This window comes from Natator depressus, chromosome 1, assembly GCF_965152275.1.
Source record: "Natator depressus isolate rNatDep1 chromosome 1, rNatDep2.hap1, whole genome shotgun sequence".
Lineage (NCBI taxonomy): Eukaryota > Metazoa > Chordata > Testudines > Cheloniidae > Natator > Natator depressus.
The window spans coordinates 118,041,200-118,056,108 of record NC_134234.1 but is presented as its reverse complement, the minus strand read 5'-3'; the positions used below and the strand labels follow the sequence as shown (position 1 = coordinate 118,056,108).

Genomic DNA, 14,909 nt, shown 5'->3' with positions numbered 1-14,909 from the left:
ATATTCCAATTGATTTATAATTGTATGGTAAAATGAGACAGTAAGCAATTTTTCACTAATATTGTGCTGTGACACTTTTGTATTTTATTTATGATTTTGTAAACAAGTAATTTTTTTTAAGTGAGGTGAAAATTGGGGTACATAAGACAAAAATCAGATTAGGGTTGCCCCATCTCTGGTTTTTGACCAGAATGCCCAGTCGAAAAGGGACCCTGGCGGCTCTGATCAGCACTGCTGTTAAAAGTCCAGTTGGCAGCGCAGGCAGTCTCCCTACCCACCTCCATGCAGCTCCTGGGAAGCTGCCGGCATCTCCCTCCAGCTCCTAGGCATAGGGGCGGCCACGGGGGCTCTGCGTGCTGCCTCTGCCCCCAGCGCCAATTCAGCAGCTCCCATTAGCCAGGAACCATTGGCAATGGGAGCTAAGGAGGTGGTGCCTGCAGGCACAGGCAGCACTCAGAGCCACGTGGTGGCGCATCCGCCTAGGAGGTGGAGAGAGATCCTGGGAGGCGCCTCAGGTAAGCATCGCCCAGAGCCTGCACCCCTCATCCCCTCCTGTGTCCCACCCCCTACCCATGCCCTCTCCTGCACCCCAAACCCCTCATCCCTGGCCCCACCCGAGCCCACACCCCCAGCCCAGAGCTCGCACTCCCTCTTGCACCCCAACCTGAGCCAGCCTAGAGCCTTCTCCTGCACGACAAACCCCAGCCCCACCCCAGAACCCACACCCACAGCCCTCACCCCCCTGCACCCCAATCCCTTGCCCCAATCCCTGTCCCATACCCTGAACCCCTCATTTATAGCCCCACCCCAGAGTCTGCACCCCCAGCCCAGAGCCCATACCCCCTCCAACACCGTAACCTGGAGCCTTCTCTTTCACCCCAAACCACTCATCCCTGGCCCCACCCCAGAGCCACACCCCCAGCCAGAGCCCTCAGCCCCTCCTGCACCCCAACTCCCTGCCCCAGCCCAGAGCTCTCTCCTGCACCCCAAATCCCTCATCTCTGGCCCCACCCCAGAGCCCTCACCCACCCACCCTCACACCCCAACCCCCTGCCCAGTGAAAATGAGAGAGCGAGCAAGGGTGGGGGAGAGCAAGTGACGGATAGAGACAGGTAGAGATGGAGGGAGCGGGGGGGGCGTGGCCTCAGAGAAGGGGAATGGTGTGGCATGGCAAGGGTGTTCAGTTTTCTGCAGATAGAAAGTTGGGAACCCTAAGTCAGACACCTGAAAAAGGTACAGTAATCCAGAAAAGTTGAGAACCACTGATTTAAATGATGTGGTAATTATGCAGACACTTCTTGTAGCAGAGTCTAAAACACCAAACTTTTTGGACCAAAGTACCAGATAAATTTTAATTTCAGAGTGAAACAACACAGAACCTATTTATTATTTGAATCATTCAGAGGAGTTAGTGTAGCTGTAGCAGTATCAGACTTGGCAGCACTACTGACTCATAAAAAAAAGACTGAAGCAGACATGCATTTGGAAATAGTTTGCAAAAGATATGTATCTTTTGAATAATTTGTATGAATGAATAAATGGAGTTTGGCAATATAGTTCAACTTTAATTATTTAATCCTTTAGTACTAAGTTACCAGCAATCCCCCATGACTAAAACTGTGGATTCCTACTCGTATTAGTAAGCAAATGTGTTTGTAGGTAAATACACATACATTTTTTCCTTTTTTTGAGGTGTAGAAAGAAAGGAGGGCTGCAGTAAACACAAGACCCTCTCAGTGATATCCTGAGTCCTAGGACACAACCACTCAAGAAGCTAACCATCTTCCCTTCATTGTTGCCCTCTTCACCTTGCCAGCCTGTCAGCTCCCTGTTTTGAAGTCCCCAACCTGATCATACAATAGCCCCACCTCTGATCTCAATCCATTTAATCCCTTTTATCTAGTAAATGGATGTTCCAACTATCCATCTGTAATCCAGTGGTGATCTCCCATGCCAACTTCTGAAAAGTGCAAAGTTAACTGTACTTAACTAAATTAAAGTTTTGCAGGTAAATTATCTTTTTGGTTGTTAAAAGACTAATACAATACAATTCCTTCTCTATCCATGCACTGCTCATCTTTCCCTTGTTCTCCATTAAAGACTGATTATACTATATTTCTTTCTTTGTCCTTTTTTACCCCTATTTTACATTTATTTTCTCTCTGTAGTTAGGATGTATTATCCATTTAATATTTTGAAAACATAATTAGTTAGCTAAGATACCCTGTGTTTAGAAAAGAAGGAACAAAACACAGTTCACAAACAACCTCTTGATATGTGTCAGTTTGTTTTGCACAGAATAATACACACAATGGTCCATTGCTTCCTACCAAAAAACCCAGGCAGCTAATTGAAATAAGAATTATTGCTTAGTTAGCAGTACCAAAATAGGTAGGAAAACTTCAGATTTTTAATTATTTTAGCAAAAAAGAAAACATTAAATTTTAAATAAGTTAGAAAAACAGGTCACTAAAGGATCAATAACTTAAATGAAAAAAATACTTAAGTTTCCACCATATTACCGAATGCTTCTTTCCTTCTATTTATGTTGAATCTTACAATAATTTAATAAAACAGAGGAAGGAATTGAGATACCAAATTACTAGCCTCCATAAAGCTGATGGAAGGACCCCAAAAGAGCTCTATCTGATGAATAAAACACCATTTGTTCCCGTACAGAGAAGCAGCAAATGAGTAGAAAATTTAACAGAAGATTTGGTCTTCAAAAATTCTGCAAGTTTTACAGCTTGATCCTTGATATTTTTATTTAAGAAGCATTTACCATTTTACAGTAAAAATGTGAAGCTGATGTTTTGCCATACACTTTGCTTTGGAAGCCAAAAGGATCAAATAAAAATATCAATACTCAATAACTGCTAATAGAGATGATTTTCCTGTTGAGAAATTACATAAGAACTGAATGTTTTAATTCTTTGTCAGTTGTTTTCATTCAGCCAGCATAACTCCAGTAATTAAAAGTAAATGTTTAATCTGTCTTAATGTTCTGAATTTCCTGGAAAATTAACACTGTCTGCTAGTTTAGCAGTTAGGTTTCTCCATCTTTTTTTTTCTTGATCCAAGCACTGCTCATAAACAGGCAGAGTCAAAAACCAGACATGCTCTTTTGGGAGCTTGATTCTTGTGTGGTGCTCATGAATGTAATGGGAGTTCCACTGGCACCTCAAGAGAAGAACACACTCCACAAGCTACAAATGCTGTCCATTTTCCTTGCAGCCTCAGCCCCACACACATTCTATATTATATAGTTAGGGTTTTTTTAGTTCCAGTTCCGGCCAGCTAGCAAGCTATTTTTTTACAATAGATGCCAATTTTCTAAACTCACCAAGAAGAATCTGGAAATATTAGTGAGTTTTTCACTGGTTTTTAAGTTATATTTTCTTTATTACTAGTCCAGTGTGTTAAAATGAACCCTTGATGATTTTGACAGTTAAGTGGTCTTTTTTCCCTTAGCAAGAAAATAAGGGTAGCAAAAAATAAGAAAATAAGGGGTAGCAAAAAAATAAGAAAAACTGGAGAGAAAAACCAGTGTAGTTTCATTTTATATATATGTCTGCCAGAATATCTGAATACTGTAGCAGAAGCAGCCTAAATTGTAGGTTAATAGTTTGCACGACCAGAAAGCTCTGAATATCAACATTTCAAATGAAAAATAGTCTGAACATTAAAATGGCTAAAACTCTCTCCAAACTTCGCCCAAGTCACTCTGCTGCAGTAATGTTACAATGTTGAAGAATAAAGCTTCAGAGTTCTTAAAGCTGTCAATAGCTTTTAGATTAAATGGACAAACTACTGCAGAATAACCTTTGTAACTGTACATTGAAAAAGACTCCATAATACAATGAGTAGAGTTGCAGCCCCTGTGGCTATCATAGGTTTCATGATACACCAGTCTTGAGGGTAGGAATCCTACAAAGAAATCTAGAAAGTATAACTGGACAGTCTTTATACTAAAGACAGTGCTACAACTACAGCAGGAAGTTGTTTAAGAACAAGTTCTCACATTACTGTTTAGAAGTATTCTAGTATTTTTAAAAATCTACCAACAAGGGTGCAGAAGATACAATTAAAAGTATAAGATTCTGACTACACTACTGCTTTTACCAAAAATTGTAATTGTGTTCACATAGGGTTCACATGTATACATATGGTTAGCACATGGTTCCTATCATCATGGTAGGTGTGGACAGGCTAGAATCTAAGGCCAGAAGGGAAAATCATGATCCTTTAGTCCAGGGGTTCTCAAACTGGGGATTACGACCCCTCAGGGGGTCATGAGTTGTCAGCCTCCACTCCCAAACTCTGCTTTGCCTCCAGCATTTATAATAGTGTTTAATATAAAATGTGTTTTTAATTTATAGGGGAGGGGGTTGCACTCATAGGCTTGTTGTTTGAAAGGGGTCACCAATACAAAAGTTTGAGAACCACTGCTCTAGTCTGACCTCCTTCACATTGCAAGCCACAGAATCTTATCCACCCACTCCTGTAATAGACCCATAACCTCTGGCTGAGTTACTGAAGTCCTCAAATCCTGATTTAAAGACTTCAAGTTACAGAGAATCCACCATTTATACTAGTTTTAAATCAGCAAGTAACCCATGCCCCATGCTGCAGAGGAAGGTGAAAAACCCCCAGGTGGGGAAAATGTATTTAATAGAAAGCTGATGGACGTTACAATTAAATGTAGTGCCAGCAGAGGAAGTTCACACCTTTCCAAGTTATTGTTTCAGTCTCTATGCAGGCTCAGGATAACAGCACTACATTATTGCTATACCCGAGTTCACATTTGAAGGTTTCTTTTGCAACCATAAAGGTCACTTTTAAAAATATAATGAAATCTTAAATAGGGGAGCACAAGAAGACAGTAGGGAGGAAGTGGGCATTTGGCATTTACCTGTGTACAATGCCAGATGAGTCCCATTAGGGGCAATTGCCAAATGCTAGCCCTTTAAGAGGAACAGATTCCAGGATTCAAAACTAACAAGCAGACTCAGCAATACTTTAGTGAAACAAATATATAGAAATGGGTTACATTGCTATGTTTTTATTAGCCTTATACTCCAGGTCAGTCAGATGGCGATAGTTAAGTCTTCAGATCCTGGAAGAATGTCTCTCTATTGGAGGCAAAAGACCAATCTGAAAAAGAGAGGAGTGAGAAACAAGCCTTTGGTTCTCAAAAATCTGATTACAATTTTGTTAATGCTGCTGTCCATCAATTTCAAACAAAAACCAGCAATCCCTCAATCTGGACTGGTAAATCTGAAGATCCAAAAAAGTCTTCCAATCATATCAATTTTTGTATTCATTTGTTATGAACATTTATATCTTGTTAAAAAAAATGAGCTATGCAGATCTAAAATACCTTTTTGTAATTAGTTACCTATTTTGAAAAAATGAATTAAACCCTACATATTACTTGCAACATGAAAGTATCAGTAGAGAATGTGGCTGTAAAACAGTCTTGCACTTTGCTACCTCAGGTTTGCATCTAATTTATATATATTTCCCTAGCTGTGTTATTTATGGGTGAGAGGTTTTTCGCAGGAGTTGTGGGTGAAATTCTATGGCCTGCGTTGTGCAGGAGGTCAAACTAGATGATCATAATGCTCCCTTCTGACCTAAATATCTATGAATCTATGAATTTTCCCCTGTAAAAACAAGGAATCAAAATAAAGTAATTGGTCTATTTAACAGATGTCAATAGCCTTATTCATCTAATGTTTGACATTTTTGTCATCCTGCAGGTTTTTTAATTGATTGAGTACTAAAACACATGCTTTCAGAACAAATTGTACAGTAGGAGATGGTCAGCAGGCATCCTCAGAAAAATCACAGCCCTTGCTACATTAATTCTCTCGGACTGCTATGCCTACTAAAACTCAAACTGAACCTTTTCCAGTGGAGTTCAAATTCTTATGTGAGATGCATGGGTCTTCTTCAAAAACAAAACTGTAGACATAATACTTCAGAACCGAAAGTAAAAAGGTACTTGAAACAATTCCTACCCATGTTTCCAGCATAATGTAATCATGGAACCACACTTAATGTAATACTTAACAAAATCTGCACAGCAAATTTCATAGATTCATAGACTATAAGACCAGAAGGGACCACTGTGACATCTAGCCTGAAATGCTAATATGAAGTTTACCAATCTGTATTTAAAAAGTGCATTGTCAAGTTAAAATTCATATTTTAAGAACAAGTCTCCTCACAACTGATGCTACTCTTATTTTATTTCTTTATAGGCATTTCTATGGGGATTATCACCCCACACCAATAACAGGTAGAAGATATATTTTTTAAATTCAGTTAAAATATTTTTATTGTCTATTTTTTTCCCCAGAGTTTGGACAATGAAGACGGGTCCAGTTGCTTGTGTGTCAATTTAGTACCATGCACTAGTAGAATGCTGCAAACAGTGTAGAGGAGTATATTTTTACAAAGCTCTTTCCACAGAATATATATTTTAACTCTTAAAAATATTTGCATTTGTCTTAGGTTTCATAAAAGCTCATTTTTACAAAATCTCAATCTGAGGTCAAAGATGACCTAACAGAATCATTTTGTTATTATGAATGTAGGCTACAGTCTTCAACTACTTTACCTTGCTCAATCAATTTGTTACTCCTCACATGAAAGAATTAATTACACAAAGAGTTATCCAACTATGCAACGCCTGGAAGTAAGTTTTTTGACCCAGCTTTAGGAAATTTTCCAATGCACAGAAATCGGGTGCATCTGGTGTACACAATGTATTAAAAATGCTCGTTTTCTGTTGAAAAAACTTCACGTAAGGACATGGAAGGGAAGTAATCGCTGTGGTATATGAAAATCCCTGCTCACAAAACAAAACAAAAAAAAGAAATTTCTCAATTAAAAAAAATATCAAAGAACATGGCTTATAATAGTCACCTATAGGCGATAAGACTGTTAAAATTCCAGAATAAGAGTGCCCTCATTGGGAGCTATTTCAGAATAGCACAATTCACAGTAGCTATTCTGGTCAATTTCCCTTTATAGGCAAGCCCTAATACTGTAAGAGAACTCTGCTGTGACTTTTCTGTATTTACCTTGAGATTTCTTAGATTTCTTATTTATACAATAAAATTCCAGTATTGTCACAGTGTGTCACTCAAGGCTACAATGTCTGTTGAGTTGGTGTGAAGCCATGGAAAAAGCTACAAGCATGGCTGGGAGCTCTTTTTGTTCATAATATCAACAAGTTCAATCATTACGGGGATTTGCGGTGTGATATCGAAGTTCTCAGTCATTTTGACTTTTTACTTTTTGACAAATTACATCCATGCAACACCAAGACATGTATCTATGCCATGCCAAGACTCCTAGATCATGATATCAGAGGTAATCGCTACCTTACTGTACAGCTAATTGGCATGCAACAATTTCACTGGCTATAAGAAGGAGACTGCTCAGATGGTGGATTACTTGGCTCAATTGCCACACTGATGCAACAGCATGGGCTTTTGGATGCTAGTAGTTTAATTACTTTCCCAGATTTTCATTCTTGTTTTCAAAGTCTGGTGCATTTTCTTTTTAAGACAGAATTACATTTGGTGTACAATTTTTTGTCAACAAAGTCTCTAATTGCCAAATATCATGACTCAAGGAATCATTCAAGTTTTTATCTATTCCACGAGAAAAAATGACATTGAACTGGAGTTTAGGTTGAGTATAACTGTAATTTAAGAGCAGAAAATATTAGAGGCATGTTGTAAGTATTCCAAATCCAAGCACCACAAACCAAGGAAATTCAAGATTAAGGTTACATTTTAGAAAAAATCCAAACATGTTAAAGTTAGGACTGTCAAATGATTAAATAAATTAATCGCAATTAATCACGAGATTAAAAAAAACATGATTAATTGCAGTTTTAATCACACTGTTAAACAATAACAGAAGAATAGAATACCATTTATTTAAATATTTTGGGATATTCAGTTCAATCACAAATTTAATTAACGCATTTTTTTTTTTTTTAAAACGAGTGTCATCAGCATGGAAACATGTCCTCTGGAATGGTAACCGAAGCATGAAGTGATATATGAATGTTTAACATATCTGGCACGTAAATACCTTGCAATGTCAGCTACAAAAGTGCCATGCAAATGCCCTGTTCTCACTTTCTGGTGACATTGTAAATAAGAAGAGGGCAGCATTATCTCCTGTAAATGTAAACAAACTTGTTTGTCTTAGCAATTGGCTGATCAAGAAGTAGGACTGAGCTGACTTGTAGGCTCTAAAGTTTTACATTGTTTTCTTTTGGAGTACAGTTATGTAACAAAAAAAATCTACATTTGTAAGTTGCATTTTCACGACAAAGATTGCACTACAGTACTTGTATGAGGTGAACTGAAAAATACTATTTGTTTTATCATTTTACAGTGCAAATATTTGTAATCAAAGATAATATAAAGTGAGCACTGTATACTTTGTGTTGTGTGCTGTAATTGAAATCAACATATTTGAAAATGTAGAAAAACATCGAAAAATAATAAATTTCATTTGGTATTCTATTATTAACAGTGCGATTAATCACAATTAATTTTTTTAATCCAGGTAATTTGTTTTGAGTTAACCACTTGAGTTAACTGCAATTCACAGCCCTAGTTAAAATATGAGAATGCAAAGTTAAGGCACCCAAGCAACTTTAACACCATATTGTGATGCCATATAACAATATAATTATGATTAGAGCATTTAGTGTGTGTGGTCACCAGTTAACTGAAACTGATTTTTAAAGATATATTAGGTTTTTTCCAAGTATAATTCTGTTATTTTAATCACGTAAAGATTTTTTGTTCAAATTCTAATAAAAAACCTCTAAGAAAGTTTCAGTACTTTAGTACAGTAACTCCTCACTTAACACTGTAGTTATGTTCCTGAAAAATGCTACTTTAAGCAAAACAATGTTAAGCGAATCCAATTTCCCCATAAGAATTAATAATAAGAACAGGAGTACTTGCGGCACCTTAGAGACTAACAAATTTATTCGATTCAATATGTGTAATGACCCAGCCACTCCCAGTCTCTATTCAAACCCAAGTTAATGGTATCTAGGTTGCATATTAATTCAAGCTCAGCAGTTTCTCGTTGGAGTCTGTTTTTGAAGCTTTTCTGTTGCAAAATTCCCACCCTTAAATCATTTACTAAGTGGCTAGAGAGACTAAAGTGTTCTCCTACCAGTTTTTGAATGTTATGATTCCTGATGTCAGATTTGTGTCTATTTATTCTTTTGCCTAGAGACTGTCCGGTTTGGCCAATGTACATGGCAGAGGGGCATTGCTGGCACATGATGGCATATATCACATTGGTAGATGTGCAGGTGAACGAGCCTCTGATGGCGTGGCTAATGTGATTAGGTCCTATGATGATGTCACTTGAATAAATATGTGGACAGAGTTGGCACTGGGCTTTGTTGCAAGGATAGGTTCCAGGGTTAGTGTTTTTGTTGTGTGGTGTGTGGTTGCTGGTGAGTATTTGCTTCAGGTTGGGGGGCTGTCTGTAGGCAAGGACTGGTCTGTCTCCCAAGATCTGTGAGAGTGAGGGATCATTTTTCAGATAGGTTGTAAATCTTTGATGATGCGTTGGAGAGGTTTTAGTTGGGGGCTGAAGGTGACGACTAGTGGCGTTCTGTTATTTTCTTTGTTGGGCCTGTCCTGTAGTAGGTGACTTCTGGGAACTCTTCTGGCTCTATCAATCTGTTTCTTCACTTCAGCAGGTGGGTATTGTAGTTTTAAGAATGCTTGATAGAGAACTTGTAGGTGTTTGTCTCTGTCTGAGGGATTGGAGCAAATGAGGTTGTATCTTAGAGCTTGGCTGTAGACAATGGATCGTGTGGTGTGTCCTGGATGGAAGCTGGAGGCATGTAGGTAAGTATAGCGGTCAGTAGGTTTCCCGTATTGGGTGGTGTTTATGTGACCATTGCTTATTAGCACAGTAGTGTCCAGGAAATGGACCGCTTGTGTGGATTGGTCTAGGCTGAGGTTGATGGTGGGATGGAAATTGTTGAAATCATGGTAGAATTCCTCAAGGGGCTCTTTTCCATGGGTCCAGATGATGAAGATGTCATCAGTGTAGCGCAAGTAGAGTAGTGGTGTTAGGGGACAAGAGCTAAGGAAGCATTGTTCTAAGTCAGCCATAAAAATGTTAGCATACTGCGGGGCCATGCGGATTCCCATAGCAGTGCCACTGACTTGAAGGTATATATTGTCCCCAAATGTGAAATAGTTGTGGGTGAGGACAAAAAGTCACAAAGGTCAGCCATCAGGTTTGCCGTGACATTATCGGGGATACTGTTCCTGATAGCTTGTAGTCCATCTTTGTGTGGAATGTTGGTGTAGAGGGCTTCTACATCCATAGTGGCCAGGATGGTGTTTTCTGAAAGATCACTGATAGATTGTAGTTTCCTCAGGAAGTCAGTGGTTGTCTCGAAGATAGCTGGGAGTGCTAGTAGCGTAGGGTCTGAGGAGAGAGTCTACAAAGCCAGAAAATCCTGCTGTCAGGGTGCCAATGTCTGAGATGATGGGGTGTCCAGGATTCCCAGGTTTATGGATCGGGGTTCTAGACATGTGTCTGCACAGATCTGTTTCTGTGCTTCTTCAGGGAGTTTCTTGAGCAGATGGTGTAGTTTCTTTTGGTAATCCTCAGTGGGATCAGAGGATAATGGCCTGTAGAATGTGGAGTTAGAGCTGCCTAGCAGCCTCTTGTTCATATTCCACTCATATTCCTGCAAGTCCACTAAGTCCTACTTCTTATTTGGCCAATCACTAAGGCGAACAAGTTTGTTTACATTTGCAGGAGATAATGCTGCCCGATTCTTGTTTACAACGTCACCTGAAAGTGAGAACAGATGTTCACACGGCACTGTTTTAGCTGGCGTCGCAAGATATTTATATGCCAAATGCGCTAAAAATTTGTATGTTCTTTCATGCTTCAGCCACCATTCCAGGGAACATATGTCCATGTTGATGACGGGTTCTACTGGATAACAATCCAAAGCAGTGTGGACCAACGCATGTTCATTTTCACCATCTGAGTCAGATTCCCACGGGCAGAAGGTTGATTTTCTTTTTTGGTGGTTCGGGTTCTGTAGTTTCTGCATCGGAGTCTTGCTCTTTTAAGACTTCTGAAAGCATGCTCCACACCCCGTCCTGATCAGATTTTGGAAGGCACTTCAGATTCTTAAACCTTGGGTGGGTTAGAAATCTCACACTGGTACCTTCTTTGCATTTTGTGAAATCTACAATGGAAGCGTTCTTAAAACGAACATGTGCTGGGTCATCATCCGAGACTGCTAGATGTGGCAAAATACCTTATTCGCCTCAGTAGGCTCAGTCCTTTTTAGCCTTGGAGGCTCAGGTTTAGGGCAAGGCGAATCCTTACAGGTGGCACAGGGTCCTGCTACTCCTCTCCTCTGTCAGTCCCTTGTGCATGTTTTCCTTCCCTTCTGGGGAGCGAGTGCAGCCTCCCTACTGGGAAGGTCTGGTGTCTTGCTGCAAACAGCCTACTGGCAGCTTCCCTGCTCCTCTCAATCCCTCACTCTCCCCCTCCTACCACCCAGGGGAGGGTTTAAAAAGGTCTCAAGTAGTTGGAGTCAGCGGAACCTAATTGATTCCTTAGCAACCCCTTTTCCAGCTGAACCTTATTGCCCTGTGGTTCTCTCTCCTCAAAAGGGGGGGCCTTTTAATCCCCTGGGACTAATTACTACCTCCCTTTTGTAGCTGTTTGTCCTGGGTTTACCACATATAACATGAAATATATGGCAGAATGTGGGTAAAGCAGAGCAGGGGACATACAATTCTCCCCCAAGGAATTCAGTCACAAATTTAATTAACTCATTTTTTTTTTTAACTAGCATCAGCACAGAAGCATGTCCTCTGGAATGATGGCCAAAGCATGAAGAAGCATACGATTGGTTAGCATATCCGGCACATAAATACCTTGCAATGTCAGCTACAAAAGTGCCATGCAAATGCCCTGTTCTCACTTTCTGGTGACATTGTAAATAAGAGGGCATTATCTCCTGTAAATGTAAACAAACTTGTTTGTCTTAGTGATTGGCTGAACAAGAAGTAGGACTGAGTCGACTTGTAGGCTCTGAAGTTTTACATTGTTTTGGTTTTGAGTGCAGTTATATAAAAAAAAATCTACATTTGTAAATTGCACTTTCACGACAAAGAGATTGCACTACAGTACTTGTACCAGGTGAACTGAAAAATACTATTTTCTTTTATCATTTCTACAGTGCAAATATTTGTAATAATAAATATACACTTTGATTTCAATTACAACACAGAATACAATATATATGAAAACGTAGAAAAACATCCAAAATATTTGATAAATTTCAATTGGTATTCTATTTTTTAACAGTGCAATTAAAACTATTAATTTTTTTTAGTTAATCGTGAGAGTTTAATCGACAGCCCTAATATACGATGACCTCCTAAATATTGAAACTGAAATGCATCAAATGAATGAAGCATATTTTGTGATTCAGCATTAGATTGTTTTTTTTTTTTTAATTAATTTAGGATCAGATGCTCCTCCAGTGGAAGTCAATGGTCGCTTTTCCACTGATTTAAATTAGAGAAGGAATGGAGTCCTTACTACCCAATTCACAAATTAGTTTGCAATGGGTCTCAATTCATTAGTGCTAATTAGCAGGTTGTACTTTACTGCTGACTCTGTTCAAAGTCTTTTATTGTTATAGCCATCATAACGTTAGAACAGAAGCTATTTAATAAGGTTCCGCCAATGCAGAACACAAGAGCAGCTGCACACTTGAAAATCTAACTTTTGCTGTTCTTGGAATTGCTTGTATACATTTACAAAATGATGCAAGTTAGATGTACAAACAGATATATACAGCTTTAACAGGATAGGTGTAATAGGCTACATTCAGTTTTTTGTTGTTTTCATTTGGGGAGTGGGGGCGGGGGACGTGCACTGCCAGGTCTCTGTCTCCCTCATCCCTCCACACATAAAAACCCATAAAAAGCCTCAAAATGGTCTGGTATTTTCATTCATTTAATGAGAGAAAGTTCATGTACGTGTTTGTGAGGTGTGCACCTGTTTTTTTCTGGTGACTTCCCTACCTCCAATTATGATACTGGATATCTGAGTACATTGTGCAATGTACTCAAACACTTTTTTTTTTTTTTAAAAAAAGCAACAAATTGTTGACGGTCAGTATAAGCACTCCCACTAATCCAGCCAAAGTCAAATTTTAAGTTTTGTGCAAGGTGTGGGCTCTAGGGACCTGATCTTCCATCCAGTGTGATGATCTTCTGGCATCTTCCCCTCATGGAAATGGGGAAAGGGAAGCTGTTTATGCCTGAAGCCTATTCTTTTCCAATCCTGCCCGGCTCCTTTCCTGGCCAGGGGAGTAGAACTAAAGCACGCCAACCCAGACTGGGCTGCTGAGACAATGCCTGTACCCTGCCCACCAGAGCCAGCCACCCATCCTCCTTGGCTCCTTTCCAGCCCTGGGGAAGGTACAATATTATTCCACCTGGACTGGGCTCTGAGTGGTAAACTGCACTTTGCCCACTGAGCCAGCCAAGATCCCCAATGCAATGCTTAGTACTGGGGTGAAATAAATTGGGCCTTCCTTTTTCCTCTGGCTTTTCTAGGCCCAGCTCGCTCTATGAAGTCTGCAGGGGCACCAGCTGATACAAACGCCTCAGAGGGGGGAACAAAGCTGAGGAGATCTGCTCTAAAATCAAATGTAGCTTGGGTTATAGCTGGGGCTTAACAGTCAGTTTAAAAAAAAACTAGGGCTGTCAATGAATCGCAGTTAACACAAGTGATTAATGCAAAACAAATTAACACTTTCTTTTTTAAAAAAGCGTTAATTGCACACCTCTGTTTTGGCCCTCTTCACTTACTGTACTTAATCTCTTGGCGGACATTGGCACAGTTCTACTATGTTCTGGAGTGATTAAATATCAGAAAGAGTTAATGGAGTAAAGCAGCAGCAGTTCAGGTCTTTTGAATGGGAAGTTTATTTTTAAAAAACTTACGGATGGTTCTCTGGATAAAAAGACTTATCTGTAGCTATTGCAAGGTTGAGATCCAACACCATCAAAGTACTTAAAGTCTGCATACCACCTATGCCCTAAACTTGCTTTCACCTCTACTTCTTGCACTACAGATAGCCCACCAACAGAAATTAATCTTGCCAGCTGTGACAGAGTATGCTTACAGAGTTTCAGGATCGCTACAAGCCCATGAATCAAACAAAGTACAACCTCTTAACCAATGCTATTGCAAAGTGGATAGCTATGGACTGCAGACCTCGCAACACTGTAAACGTCAGAGCGCTAAGAGATGTTATTCAAATTGCATCTTCCAATCAGTCATGCAATTTGCCCTCCCAAGGAACCATGTGCAACCCAAATACAGGACATCACAACAGGAAGACTACAAAGTTGGAACTTCTGAAAAATGCACTAGCTGTTGTTCTGATTGGTGACCACTGGACATCCTTGAGCAGTCACAGCTACCTTAGAGTCACGGAACACCTGACTGATCCTGCATGGACACTGCAGTAGTTTGCTTTAACAGAAACGCATACTGAAGAGAGACAATATGTTGAAACTTGTGCAAAGTGTTTCTTGGATGTTGCTAAAGAATGGAATATTCAAGAAAAGGTAGCAATTAGTACTAACAGTGCACATAATAATAATAGCAGCAGCCAGTCATTTGCCTTTTGAACACGATGTGCATCGCTCACAATCTGCAGCAATCCATTACAGTAGCACTCGGGGGTTTTGAAAACCTGCTGGCAAAATACAGAAAACTTGTTGGCCATTTCAAAACATAGTCCAGCTAACAATACAGAGCTAGAAAAACAACAAGCTGCA

General features: G+C 39.6%; 1 protein-coding gene across 1 annotated transcript in view; it reads right to left on the bottom strand.

Annotated features, from left to right (window-relative positions):
* Positions 1–14,909, bottom strand: part of MGAT4A (alpha-1,3-mannosyl-glycoprotein 4-beta-N-acetylglucosaminyltransferase A) — a 144,991-nt gene that overhangs the window by 94,261 nt on the left and 35,821 nt on the right. The window lies entirely within an intron of this gene.